A 14070-nucleotide genomic window follows, 5' to 3' on the forward strand; every position below is an offset into this window, starting at 1 on the left:
TTTGAAACCCTCACTGGTATTTTATCTTCAGTTTGGCATGGCTCAGGTTTGTCAGCAAAACACCATGGTCCTGAAATTTCAAACCTGAGGCGGAGCTGGGAGGAACATCCTAGAGCTCCTGGACTTCTGTCTAGGGCTTTGGACACAGCTTCAGTCAAAGATTCCCCCTTCCTGAAAGAAGAGAGATGTCAAAATGTAAGGTTTACATCAGTTATGTGAAGTCCACTCAGACCTATTCAACCCCCTGCCTCTGTGTAATTTTTTTTTGGCAAGCATTAACTAATAAGGAAGGGAGTAAATCTTGCTTGAAGTTATTTTTCTTCCTGCTCCTGTGTCCCACCCCCAGGCGCCCCATGGCAGGTGCTACAGAGGCGAAAACAGTGCTCCTGCAGAGACAGATTAGCAGCACACAAAATGATCTCTCTCCTCCTTGTGCACCCCAGAGCCCGGAAACTCCTCCATCTCTGCAGCCTTGCAGCCCAGCTGTCCCAAACCCCAGACAGCAGGGATGGATAACAGCAGGCTGCTCCCTGCACTGCAGCCCAGGCGATGGAGGAGATAATGGGAATGATTTCTTGGTACAAGTACAAGCATGAATCCTCTGAAGAAATACTGAGCCTAGTTGTGGTGGAAAAAAAAGGAAAATAAAGCAAATTCACACAGGTGCACACAACCTCGACCTCATGTAACGTTGGAGGGTTTGGTCGTGTCTGACTTTTTTTCTCAGCTGCTGGTCCTTGAATTCCTCCCAAGGTGGCTCCACCACTGGAGCAACAGCTGGCATGCTGAGGTGCACTGCAGGGCTGCCAGCTCTGCTCACTGCAGATCAAACCTTGCACTCTGTTACTGGGGGATTTCCTTGAAGCCCTCGTGCCTTTTTGCCAGAGTGCTCAGATTGTGTGAGAATCGTGCCTTTTGATGGAAGAAAAAGGGCCGGTGGGGGGAAGCTAATTAGGAAAAAATGTTTCTAGCACTCGTGATTGTGTAGGAAAATGAACAAATAGGAAATTAGTGTGACCTACAATGAGTAAAATAATAATCTTTCTGCCCCGAGCAGGGCTGTATGGCTGTTTGGATGACGTGGTGGGCGGGGAGTTATGGAAGAAAATGGAGCCCTGCTCAGTGCTGCAGGCCTGCCACTGCAACTGAAAGAGTTATTTTGCCACTCTGGATGCTAACTCATGACAGGCAATTGCTTTAGCTATGTCGAATGAAGCCCAAGGAAGGGTCCATCACAGATTAACTCCTAAGCCTCAGGGTGTTTTGCTAAGTGAGGTGCCAGACCAGTCTGTGGAAATCTTGTTCTTGATTTATTATTCATTTTAAATGTTAGATCCTGCCTGCAAAGATGAAGTGTTTCCTGGCCTCACTTTCCAGCATTGCTATTCTTTCCATCCTCTATTGCTTCCACACTCGGTACAGAGACTTGAACTTTCAATACCTGCAAATTTCCATCTGGTTTGTTAGCAGCACTCCTCAGGAAGGGGATTATGAAAAGTTGGAGATGCTACAGGTAAGCATCCAAACAGTAATCCTGGCTTCCACAATGAGACAGTGTGTTTTGTGTGGTTAGAGAAGCAGGAACAAGACTCATGAGTGACAGAGCAAAAAATCTGTGATTGCTGTTTGGCAGGAGATACTAAAACTTTGTCAAGATAGGCAAGTATCTCCATTGTGGTCTCTGACTCACAATTCAAATATGCTGGGAACATTTGAGGGGGCTGGGTCAGTTCTTTAAGCAGTGGGAAAACAAGGCTTTAATGCATCACGGCATAACTTTGGGTCTGTGCTCTACTGTTCTGCTTTTCTTTGAGGAAACTGGTGTGGCTGGCAGTGGGGAGAGGGAGGTGTTGTGAAACCACACACGCACACACTCACATGTGATTTTAATCCCTCCTAACAGTGTTTCAGACTCATTTGACTGCGGTGGCTGAACTGAACCACTTCTGACTTGCCCTCCTGAAGGTGAACGGAGGACGAGGCTGTGCAGTGGGGCTGGTGACAACTCGGTTTCAATCTCTGCTGCAGCAGCCTGGCTGAGGTATGCAATGCAGAGGAGCTGGTGGAGGGGCTCACCAGCCCCTTCCAGCTATTCAGTACCACTCTGTGGGCACAAGAGTGTCACAAACTGGCTGGCTAAACCAGGCTTGCAGCTCTGGTGTATGGTCATTATGGTGGCAAAAAGCAGCTGGGCTGTTCTGGTGAATCAGGCTGTGAGCATAGGAAGGCTTGCCAGCAGCTCGGCTCTCCTGCTTCCTTCCACTGCTGCAGATAATGCCGTGCAGCCTCCCAGGGAGGGAGGTGCATTTACGCCCTTACCAAAGGTGTTTTCTGTTGATATGGTGTGTTCCTGCACATGGAGGGGAAGGCAGATATGGCCAGACATCCTCTTCCAGATCCTGTTGCGTGGGTGAGAGCGGCTGCTGGCAGTGGGGTTGCTCCTTCGTGCTTCTCCGGCTGGAGGCAGGCACCCATTTGGGGATGCTTCCCGGAAAATACAATTGTACAGTGAGCAGATCCTTTCAGTCCATGGCTTTGCACCTTCTGCTCCTGGCGGGGCTGGAAGGAGAACCAGGAAATGGTGCTGGAAGAGTATGGCCAAAAATGGTCAAGACCAGGTAAGGAGCAGCCACATGGCAGACGAGCTGCTTGCTCCATAATTAAGCCAAGTCCTCGGGATGCAAGAGGTTTGGCTGTGCTCAGCTGAGAGCCTGGCTTCCTGTGTGTTCCTCCCTGCTATGATTCTGACCAGAAATTCCATTTTTGACCTGAAAAATCTTCCAGATGAAAATTTAATTATAAATGTGATGTATTCCCACAAGAAACTCCAGTGTCAGCAAGTAAGCATTTTTTTCTGAAAAACTGTTTTATTCACACACACAAGAACCTGGCTCCCACTGATTCCATGCTAGAGCATTACCCCGGTAAAAACTCTGTTGATTTGTTTAATAAAAATGATTATGGCTTGCAGTTAGCATCCATTAGGCATACAAGTTGCAAAGAATTGACACCGGTCATGAAGCCCTCTCGCACAGGATAAATTTTCTTGGCAAGTTATTAAATCATGACCTATGCTATAGCTGTGATTTATAAAAGGTTTCTGGCAGTGGAGAAGTGGGATGAATCAATTTTGGGAGTGCTAACCCAGATAACAACATTTTCTTTCCTTTGGTGCAACAAATTACTTGCTTTCTGCAGAGCAAAGGTACAAGCATTTCCCTCCAGACAATGTGACTTGTAACACGGACTTTGTAAATATTTTCCTTATGTAAAGGTCTTTGCTCGTGGTTGTTATTGGTTCCATATTTACTTGGGATCTTTGCATGCAGAGGATGGCTTTTGGCTTGTGAAGAGGAACTTCTCAGAGGCTGGACCATTTCCCCTCACACTCCTGAGTGTCTCCAGGATTGTGTGTAATGCTCAGAAAGGCTGCTAGGGGCAAGGTGCTTTTCCACGTGTAACAGAAAACTCTGCAAGCTCATTAATAAAGGCCAAATAAAATAAAGCTTTGAAAGTCAACATATTCGAGAAGATACGCTGTTCTGGGAAACAAGCAGAGAGGAGGTGTGTATTTATGTGAACAAAAGAAGTCCAAACTGTAAACCATAATGTATCTGTTAGTTCATTAATGCATCTGATGCTGACTGATTCCAGGGGTGTTCCTGCTGCCCAGCAGCAAAAGTGCAAATAAGTGGACAGCTGTGATTTAGTGCCAAATATTTGAACACATCGTGACAATTTGGGCCACCCACTCTCGTAAGTAAATACAGCTTCTGGAGAATAATTTCAAACTGGGCTGAAGTGCAGAGCAGCCACTTTCATGTGCATCTCAGCCAACTGGTCCTCAAGTATTTGGGGCCAAACTTTGCCTTCTGTTACACCCTGGGAGCCCTCATTCGCTCCAGAGTTTGCACTATGTAGCTGAAGGGCAGAGCTGACTCCTGATGTTAATCTGACTTTTTCTAGCTCAGTAAGTACAATTTCACATGTAAATGTGAATGTGGAACAGATCTGGACTCGATTAGCTCCTGAATCCTTGACAAAAAACTATAATTGTTTATTCAGATGATGTTTCTTTCTCTCTCTCTCTCTTTTATTTTCTCTACACTTTAAACCCAAGGTTTTAATGGGCTTTTAAAATAAATACATGAGTGTAGATTACAGTGGTATCAAAGGTGTGAGGAAAGCTCTTCCCTTCTCCTCAGCAGGGCTAAATGATCATTTGGTGCACACTTCAGTTGTGCTCTCCAGAGCCTTGGGCAGGGGTGGCTGCGGATCTGATGGTGGGAGGGAGGGTATTTCCAAGACAACACTTAGCCCGGGGCTCCCATTACAGATGTGAAGGACCTGTGATATATATCTTTTTTTTTTTCCTGGTAGGCAGTGAAATCTGTGCTAGTGGCAATATCTGGGGCACAGGGTTGTTGGGGGAGGAGAAAAGCAAGGGAATATGGAAAAAAATTGTATTTATCAGGGTAATCTAGTTCAGGAGCACAAGTACTAAAGCATTTTAATCACAGTCATACGGCTGTGTGTCACCGCAGGGCAAAATTAAGGCTATTTGTATGCCTTGGTAGCACACTGCCACACTTCAACAAGTTTGAATTTATTTTAAGCATAACTTTAACTCTGAATTCCCTGGGTTTGTAACGTCTGGTCTGGAAATAAATGCAACCTCTTTATATTGTACTTCACTCTTAAAATAGGCTTTCCACTTTAGCTCCGTTTCTGTTGGCTCGGCAAGAGCATGGGCTGTCATTTCCTGCCCTGCTGGGTTTGCTGTTTAAATGGAGAGGGCGGTGTATCCGAATAAAGGAACACAGCAGTAAAAGCTGGGATGGGAGAGGGATGGCACTCCCAGGGCAGCTGTGCCACAGCCCAGTTATTGCTTTAACTGCCCGTGCCTGACTATCTCCTGCACGAATGTGTGGCTACATCTGGCACAGAGATGCTTTCCTTGGGGGTAGAAGGAGCTCACAAGGGATCAAAGTTTCAAATTCAGGTTCATGCTGTGGTAGTGACATTGTGATGTCAGCTCCCAGTAAGGCCACTGGAATTGGTGGGATGATGCTCAGCTCACACCAGGCTGCCTGTGAGCTTGGCTCACAGCTCTGGAGCTGCATGCTGTAGCTCTTCCTGGGCCGCAATGGAGAGGCTCCACCCAGCCAGGCTGGGCACAGCTGGCCGAGCAGTGTGCCCAGGGATGGGGCACAGGGATAGTCCCCTGCAGGAGAAGTTACTCTGTTTGCCTCCCCACAGGGGAAATTGCCTCCTCCTCCTCCTGTGATGGGGAAGGCTGGTGGCTCAGGAAGCTCTGGGGATGGAGTCCGTGCCCTGACTGTTTTTAACACAAGTTTCTTCAGACAAGGCTTCTTCTTGATAGGAGAGAAACAGCATTATTCCTGGAGTTTCCTGCCTTGGCTTCTGCCTGCAGCCATTACCTCCTTCCCCCACTTCCAAGCCATCCTGCTGGGCTTCTTGCCTTGCTACACATCCAGAGACACTGCATACATATGTCCTCCTTCTCTCCCTCGCTCTGCTGTGCAAGCTCCCTCACTCTCTCTCTCCTTTCCTTCCCAATACACCCATGCCCTACCCCCTGACTAAAGCAAAATTTCCCTCTTTTTTTGGCAGCTGGGCTTCCCAGGGGCCCAGACTAACAGAAGCCTGAGCCCTGACTGACTGTGCCTTGGCCAGAGCAGAGCAACTCTTTGCTGAGAGATAATGTTGCCTTAAAGGAGAAGGGATTTTTTTATTTCCCTATCTGTTTCCCTATCGTGCTCATCCATTTGTTTCTAGGCTCCCATGGGGAGAGCAATGCTTGTGCCTGGGACCCGCTGCCTCCCAGTCACCTACTGGGAGTTTCCCTCTTCCTGGACAATCTTCCTGGCTGTGGAGTTCATCTCTGAGCCAGGCCTCCTGTAATTAATGCAAGCCTTGCTCTTGACTTTCTGCAAGCTCTGGATTTCTGCAAGGCCTTTCCAGGACTTGCAGCTTTCCTCCAGCTCAGCCCTTGCAAGCCAAGTGATGAGGCTTCCAGGGCTTCTCCCGCGGGATGGCTCCAGTGCATGCATCTCACTGTCAGGAAGCTTTTCCTGACACTCAGCCTAAATTTTCCCCTTTTCAAATGTTATCCTGGCACTCCTACTTAGCATGCACTTTCTGTGCATCTCACTCCCTCTGAGCAGGCTGTGCTTTTCCCTCTCCACTGCCTGGGCTCTTTCTGGTGCTTGCTGGCTGTCACCCACTTTTCTTGCACCCGCCTCAGCTTGGCCAGTCCAAGCACATTATCTTACAGCTCATTTCCCATTATGAATCAAACCTCCCAGGCATCTCCCTCTTTCTTTTTTTTCTTTACTTTTTCTTCTTTTACCTTCTCCCCACCACATAGGAGGAATTTTTGGGTGTCTGCCTCATGGTTCAGAACATTTTTCTCTCCCCTTTCACTGGCAAGGTTTTTAGTGTAAAGTGCTGGCATTTCTTTGTTGCTGTGGGCAGCTCCCTCTCAGAGTATTGAGTGGCTGGGAATGGGTAAATGCACAACCAGAGGTCCTGGGAGCAGCCCAGGCAGGTGCCCCTCAACCCGTGCCATGCTCGTGCAGACTCCTCAGTACAGACTGAGTTCCCACTGTTGCCTTCCTCTGTGTGAATCCATGATTGCTCTCCCCTGTTTGGACTCTTCCCATGGATTTTGTGGATCTGAGAGTACCACACCTCTGCTGAGTCCAGTCTGTGTGGGCAATGACCTTCAGTTCAGGGAGCACTGGAAATGAAGAGGGGCAGGCTCTGCCTCATGGTGTGCACACATGAAATGGCTCCATGTGCCTCATTTCTTTATCAAGCCAGCCTGAATGTGCTTCCTGGTGAGGAATAGAGCAGCACCAGAATGGAAAAGTGTAAGAGACAGGTTGCTTTTCCTTCTGTGTCCAACTTCTTTGCTACCACATGACATGGGCTTTGATCAGGACCAGGACCTGGGGTGAAGGGCTGAGCTGCTCTCCCACTTGCAACTTGCACTGCCACCGGTGTTGAGTTCTTGCTTTGCCGTAGCCAGAAAATGAAGATTTCTCCATGCAAAATGGCAAACACAACCGTGGAGGTTGCCATGACAGCTCTGAAGAGAAACTGGGTCATCCCTGCAGCCCGTGGAGGGGACCAGTCATGGCTGCCTGGTGGTCACCCTCAAGCCCACAAGGGCAAATGTGTTCCAGTACTCATTATTGGGCTGACTGCTCTGGTTTTGTGTTTCCTGGGAGGAAACCAAAGAGTTTCAAACTTGGTTACCGTTTTAAAGTTAGTGTGGCTAAAATGGTTGGTTGGAACCCACACCACTGCCATGGCAACAGATACATACACATTTTTTTTGGAACATGAAATGAGAACAACTTTTCTTGTGCATAAGTAACTCTTCAGAGGAGGAGATGCTGAGGAACTAGAAGTGGGAATGGCATACTGAGGAGACTGAAGATATCAAGCCAGCAGAATTGAGTACAGGATCATTTCAAAATTAAAAAGAAAGTCAAGGATGAATGGTGAGGCTGAGAAAGTGCTTTGGCCAGTGAAATGCCTTAAATAATAGTGTCCTCCATGGACTTAAGACCAGTTATGAAACACATCATTGGTTTCACATCAAAATAGTTTTTTCAAAATATAAAAGTGCATGTTCATTGATTATTGATATCTTTGGAGAATGTGGTCACAAGTGTTTCAGGGGAGCATTGCTGAGAGTTGTAGAAGATCTATCCTTTTTTTCCAGCCATTTACCCTCCTCACTTTCTATATATCCCCCTCGGGCATACGATAGTGATCTGCTAATTCTCCTTTTTTCTTCCTACTTGCCACTTTCTAGACAGAAGACACCAGGGATCTGGGTACCCTCCTTGAAGAACAGAAGGGATGGGTAAGGAACATCCACCAGTTCCTGCAGTGGAAGCCAAAGTGATGATTGTTCCTTTCCTTTGTCATCACCATAATGCTGTGCAGGAGAAGGACAGACACTGATGGCCCATCTCCCATGGGTCATGTACTGTCAGCAGTTTCATAACAGACTAGTTTTAGGCTTAATGCCAGCTCTGCTTTTGTGTAGATACCACTGACAGGTAATGGTGTGACCTGTTTAACAGTGTGAGTATACAATCTGTGGTTATTTCCATGTAAAAGACAATACATACTTTTGTAGAGAGCAGGAGATTTTTTGGGAATTGCGTGTGTGAAATATAAGTTAATGCACTGAACTGCCTTTTGTACACACACAGATGTGCACACACACAAAAGCATGGATCAAGTTGCAAGGTCTGCTCCATAAAAGTGGTGTTGATTTTGAAGGTTTTGCTGCTGCCTTTTGCAGCCTTTTTCCTGTCACAGAGGCAAGGAGCACCAGAGGGTTTGCCCCACGGGGTACCGACAGCTTGGCACTTTGCACTGTATGGTTGGAGGGTCAATGAGCCTGGTGTTACCTGGCCAGGAGCAGAGTTGTGGCAGTGTCTGGCCCTTAGGAAGAGGTGCTTCTGTTTCTGTGCAGGTAGACAATACTGCACTGCTGGGATAGTGGTTTAGCCACGAGAGCAGAATGATGACCTGTGCGTGCTGAGCACTACCACTGCACAAGCAGTACTTTTCTGAGATCAAACTGAGCCCTGGCTGAATTGGCTGGCATCGAGCCTGAGTGAGCTGAGTGCACCAGCACTAGGGTCTTTCAGCATTGGGATGGAGACCCTCTGAGGCATCAAAACATGCAAATCCTTCCTGCTGGCCTCCTCCCTGCCTGGTTTTCCTGTCTTTGACCCTGGCTGGATGCCAGGTCCCCACCAAACCTGCTCTATCACTCACCTCAGCTGGATGGGACAGAGAAAAGGCTCCTTGACTGAGATAAGATCAGGTAGAGATCACTCACCAATTACAGTCCTGGGCAAAACAGACTCGAGAGAATTAGTTTAATTTATTATCAATCAAATCAGAGTATGATTAAGAGAAATAAAACCAAATCTTGAAAATTCCTTTCCCCCACTCCTCCATTCTTCCTGGACTTAACTTCACTCCCAAATTCTCTACCTCCTCCCCACAGGGCAGGGGGATGGGGAACTGGGGCTACAGTGCAGGGGTGACAGGGAGCTGGGGCTGCTGTCAGTTCATCACATGTTGTCTCTGCTGCTCCCTGCTCCTCGGGGAGGGGACTATTCACACTCTTTTCCTGCTCTAGCCAGGGGTCCCTCCCATGGAAGACAGTCCTCCATGGATTTCTGCAAGGTGAGTCCTTCCCACAGGCTGCAGTTCTTTATGAACTGCCCCACCGAGGGTCCCTTCCGTGGGGCGCAGTCCTTCAGGAGCAGCCTGCTCCAGCGTGGGTCTCCCGCAGGGTCACAGGTCCTGCCAGCAAACCTGCTCCAGGGTGGGCTCCTCTCTACGTGGGGCTACAGGTCCTGCCAGGAGCCTGCTGCAGCATGTGCTTCCCATGGGCTCACAGCCACCCATGGGCATCCACCTGCTCTGGTGTGGGGCCCTCCACAGTGAATATCTGCTCCACTGTGGACCTCCATGGGCTGCTGAGGCACAGCCTGCCCTCACCACGGGCTGCACTCTGGGCTGCAGGGGAATCTCTGCTCTGGCACCTGGAGCCCCTCCTCCCCCTCCTTCACTGACTTTGGTGTCTGCAGGGCTGTTTCTCTCACATATTCTCACTCCTCTCTCCAGCTGCAATTGCTCTTCTGCTTAAACACACTATCTCAGAAGCACTACCACCCTCAGTGATGGGCTCAGCTTCGGCCAGCTTCAGGTCCATCTTAGGTCTGGCTGGCAATGGCTCCTTTGGACATGGGGGAAGCTTCTGGCAGCTTCTCACAGAAGCCACCCTTGGAGCCACCCCACTACAAAAACCTTGCCATACAACCCAAATACACTTGGATATTATCTCCTCTCCAAATTAGTCTGAAAGCATTTCTTTCCAATGTTTCTAGAATCCCAGAAGGGAGCTTAATCCCTTCAGCACTCTCCTCATGCAAAGTGTACCTGGGATACCGGATGGCTGAATAACCTCTCATGGATAAGAGCCATTAGCATTTGAATTAGTGACATGAGGATAGCAGGTGATTATCCCATTTAGCAGCTGTTGAGTGCTGTTGAAGGGACACCCTCAAGAAGAATGAACAAAAATGCAGTGGATTTTTCTCTTTTAGTAAGGGTTTCCCTGCCTTGTATGAATATTGACATGCTCCCATGATTGAAAAGTGGTGCATTTTCCACCGGGACATCTTATGATCATTAAACCTCTTTCCTGTAGAGAGCTGGACATCTCAGTATACCTACAGCATGCCAGCAGATGAGAGTGAGAAAGTGGAACTGTCCCCAGACAGAAAGGGAAGTGGTCCTGCGTGTTTGGGAAACAGGCTAAGCCAAGCATAACGAGAACAGTCGAAAGAAAGCTGCAAAAAGAAGCAAAAGTTAAAACACAGCTGCTCTAGAGCACTTCAGCCATAAGAGATGTGCCTGGGATGGGTCTGACTGCTATTCTCTTAAGTGGAAATGTGACTGCTTCAAGGGGCAGGAGGACCTAGACACCAGTTAGAGCCCCCAGTGTGATAAAAAAGATGAACAAAAAAACGCCCTCTCTGAAGATGCAGGGAAGTGCATTTTGAAAATGTAGGATCTATCAGACATACTGCATAAGGAAACCTTTCTGTTTGGAGGGCATTTTTGCAAAAGAAGACAAGACAAAACTGAGCAGGAATTATTGCAGTTATTATTGTAGATAATTTTCTCTCCTGATATATGACTCCATTTCTCTTGACAGTGTGTTAAGCAAAAAGCAAAGTACCAGTCCTCATCAGCACAAGGAAGTGCTGTCTGGGCTCCTGCAACAAAGACATTAAAACGTGACTCTCTCCATCTCCCACTTGAGTCTCAAACATGACTCATTTTGAGGCTCTGCCTTTTAGAGTAAGCTGAACGAGCTGAGGATGCCGCACTTTCGTAAGGATTCACCTATACCACTTCCCGCTGGGATGCTGGTGACCTGCCTCCCAGCCTTTCAGAAGGTCAGGCTCCTCATTCAGGTGTGTTGTTGATGCCTGATCCCCTTTCTGAAAGCTGTCTTAGCCTTGAGATGTTCGTGGAAAGTTGGCTTCATTGTCCCCCCAGGACCAGCATCTCAGAGAAAACAGAAATGACCCCCCAGGCTTTTGTCTTCAGTGGAGAGTGAAGGGGGACAGCGATGTGGCAGGAGTGAAGTGGCTTTTTTGTCCCGCTGTGATTTGAAGCTGATGGCAAGAGGTGTACCTTGGGTCAGGTTAACTCTGCAGAGTTAGAAAATCAGTTTAAAATGGTGAGGTTGTCCCTGGGGCAGAAGTGATAAGAGTGGGCAAACAGAAAAATTTCTCCAGTCTTTTTTGTGGAACTGGAGGTTTTCGTTTCCTTTCGACTTGAGGGGGATAAACCTTTTCTAATAAGCCAGAGGATTTTATGGGGTACAAGGTTTTTCCACTTGGCTTTTCAATCTCCTTCAATACAATTTTTGTCTTTTCTCTCTCTAATTTTTTCTTTCTCTTTGAATAAACTCCCTTTGAGGTGGGTGCAGTGGCAATATCCAGGCACAGGTGAGGATATAGAAACATTTACAATGTTAAATAACATCCTTCCTATTATTTCCTCCCTAATTATTTTTACCCTCTGTGATGACCACTTACAGTCTAATGAATGTAAGCATTATTTCCATACAAAGTAGTGGTAGCAACAAAGGTGAAGACGCCTCTTTTTAACCTTACTTTCTAAGCAGGCCTTTTTCATACCATCCTTACCACTTATCTGACCAGTAAATCTGCAAATACATGCAAACGGTATTTACTGTGTTGTTACATGTACCTCGAAGCAGATGGTGAGCCAGTACCAAAGCTCACATTTTTACACCTTTATGCAGCATCTGGGGAGATGGATTAAATTCCTGCCCTGCTTGGGGCTTCCCACAGACCTCTGCCTCTATGGCAAGTGACTCACAACTGCTGCCAATCCCAGCTGCATTGTTTCAGGGTATTTTTCTTCATACAGTATGAATAAAAGAATGCTGACAACACTTCCTCCACCTCCCTGTCCCCCCTGCCCACAAGTAATATTTCCAAAGAGCCCTGCCAAAGTTTTGAGCCATTATTGTGTGTACTGCTGGTGTCTCAGTCACCTGGGTACCCTCCTGCTTTTTCCATGCTCTGTGGCCCAGTTCAGCTGATATTGCAGCATCCCCAGGCACTGTGCGTGGGCTGTACAGTGAGGCAGATGCAGGGAGCTGGAGGTGCTGCAGGATGGAACCCAGGGCAGAAGTCTGAGCCCTCTTTGCTCACTGACATGGAAAAAGGAGTGGGAAGCACTGTTCTAGGACATGAGCTGAGCCTGTAGAAAGACTCCTGGTGACATTAAACCATCTGAAGGGCTGTTGTTAATTACTGTAAGGAGATCAGGCAGGTCTGTCCTGTAACCAGGGCTAGCAGCAGGCTGTGTGGGACTTGGGTGACCCTGAGACACCAGGAGTTGCTTTGACTCATCCACATGCAGGGCTGGAAGGGGAGGGCAATGGAGAAAGGGCTTCCCAAGCTAGGGCCTGAACCGCAGCCTGTTTGAAGGATGCCAAAACCTGCTTGCTGTGGGCACACAGAGGCCTAATCCTGTGGGCATCCTTGTCGTGCCATAGCCACAGGGTAAGGGGCCATCCCAGTGCACAAGCTGTTCCACTGGCTCTTGCAGTTTGTCCTGCAGGCTGGCTCATTTCTCCTGGACATATTGTTGCTTGCTGGCCCTATGAGCATCCCCCACTCAAAGCCTGTGGGGTTAAACGTGTGAGATGGGTGTTGCCAGCAAAAGTGAAACCCACCTGTGGAGTTTCCTTGGGAAAGTCCTCTCTGCTAAGGAGTTCAGCAGTGAAGCAGCGCTGAAACCTACTCATGTTTCCTTGGGTAACACCCAGCCCTGGGGAAAATCTCCCAGGAGATCACCCTCAAACAGACACACACATACAGCCTTCATCCCAAAGCTCTGCCCTTCCGCTTGCCACCCAAGAGCAGAGGATTATTAGGCATAAAGGGTTCTTTCACTGAAATCTGACTTGCTTGGGGTGGATGTCTTCTTCTGGCATCATTACTGTAGCTCCCCCTTTTCAGAGAGAAATAGATGTACGATGTATTTGACATCTGCTTTGGTATGAGTTGCATCTTCATTACAACTGTTTCTCAAGCACATCTGACATCTTTGTATAGCCAGATGAATTTGTTCCCCTCACTCAGCCACCTTTCTCATCTATGTAACCTTCATTGCCATTCTGCCCCTGCAGCACCCACACTTGTTTTCATCTTTCCTCTCTTTTTATCACTTTGGTTCTGAAGGCCTCATCTATGGATCATTCCTTCCCATCCATGTGGTCCTTCTTTCTCCTGTATAGTGCCTCATGGTGTAACTCTCTCATCTTCTTCGAACCTGTGTTTCTCCATGACACTGTGTCTTTCTGCATATTTTCTCTGGCATAAAGTATCACAATCCCCAATCTTCCTACACACAGACCTGTGCAGTCTCTCCTTCCCATATCCTCTCTTTATCCCCCTCTCTTCCCCTGGGCTGCCTCTTTGTTGAACTCCCTCCTTTGGGAAACACCTGTGTTAGCTCCCCCAAGCTCTGCCTGCACAGCAGGCTCCAGCATAGCCATTAACATTGGCATTACCTTGTTTATCTCCCAGCCAGCCAGCAGCCAAGTACTGGTGGACAGATCTTCATGGACAAGAAGAAGGAGCTTTAATTGGAATGATACTTCACTGATGTAAATTGTCATGTTAGAAGGGAAAACAGGCCTTGGAATGCTTGCTCTGACACTGCAGTCAGTTCACCTCCCTGGGATTCTCGAGGCTTCCTTCTCTCTATGTTCCACACTGCAGCCCAGACCAGGCACAGGAGTACCCACTGCATGTCCCCAGTTGTTGACCAAGCACAAGACTACTCAGGGCCCTTTCTCCAGCAGCTGCTGAGTGCAGGGGTCCTTTTATAACCTTACATCCACCACAGAGGGGTAGTACACAGGGTGGGTAAACTGGAAACCCTGCTTTG

General features: G+C 47.9%; 1 protein-coding gene across 45 annotated transcripts in view; it reads left to right on the forward strand.

Annotated features, from left to right (window-relative positions):
- The window catches only part of F13A1 (coagulation factor XIII A chain), a 274375-nt gene that overhangs the window by 45679 nt on the left and 214626 nt on the right, over nucleotides 1-14070 (forward strand). For 3 of the 45 annotated variants that reach the window (XR_014226641.1, XR_014226643.1, XR_014226645.1), the window contains 2 exons: nucleotides 1334-1513; nucleotides 1904-8190. The exons of 33 other annotated variants lie outside the window; for them this stretch is intronic. The gene's annotated coding sequence lies outside the window, so the exon portion shown is untranslated. Of the gene's footprint in view, nucleotides 1-31; nucleotides 1514-1903; nucleotides 8191-14070 lie in introns of those variants that run through there. 9 more of the 45 variants (XR_014226642.1, XR_014226644.1, XR_014226637.1 and 6 more) reach the window with 8 other exon arrangements.

Source organism: Coloeus monedula (assembly GCF_965178545.1).
Source record: "Coloeus monedula genome assembly, chromosome: 1".
NCBI classification, from domain to species: Eukaryota; Metazoa; Chordata; class Aves; order Passeriformes; family Corvidae; genus Coloeus; species Coloeus monedula.